Below are 467 nucleotides of genomic sequence, written 5' to 3' on the forward strand. Positions count from 1 at the left end.
TACCTATACAACTGTTGTTACCGATATTGCCAGTTGCAATATTATTGGGTCAAGCAAATCTTGTCAGTAGAAAAACGCGGCAGAATTAAAAAATGTAGGCGCGAAGGGATATCGTCCCAAACAAAATTTGATTTCGCACCTTTTTTTACTGACAAAATTTGCTTGACCAACTATTATATAAATAATTATATAGTTTGTCAAAATACTGTCTCATTTCAAACAGACAGAGATAATCATAATAAATATCTTTGCCACACTAGTACTAGCTTTTTTTTTTGTTCTTATTTACTGATAATTTGATTTCACCAACCATACTTATCCTTGCACACGGTGCAAGTAGCTCATTCATCATAGTCTACTCAAACTTAGCTACGCGCATAGACATCAAAAAAAGTAAAAGTCAAATATTTCAAAATGGCGTCAGCATCTCTGTTGTCATTGTCATAGTACTGAAGTAAGATGCTGTA

Source organism: Cydia strobilella, chromosome 14 (assembly GCF_947568885.1).
Source record: "Cydia strobilella chromosome 14, ilCydStro3.1, whole genome shotgun sequence".
Lineage (NCBI taxonomy): Eukaryota > Metazoa > Arthropoda > Insecta > Lepidoptera > Tortricidae > Cydia > Cydia strobilella.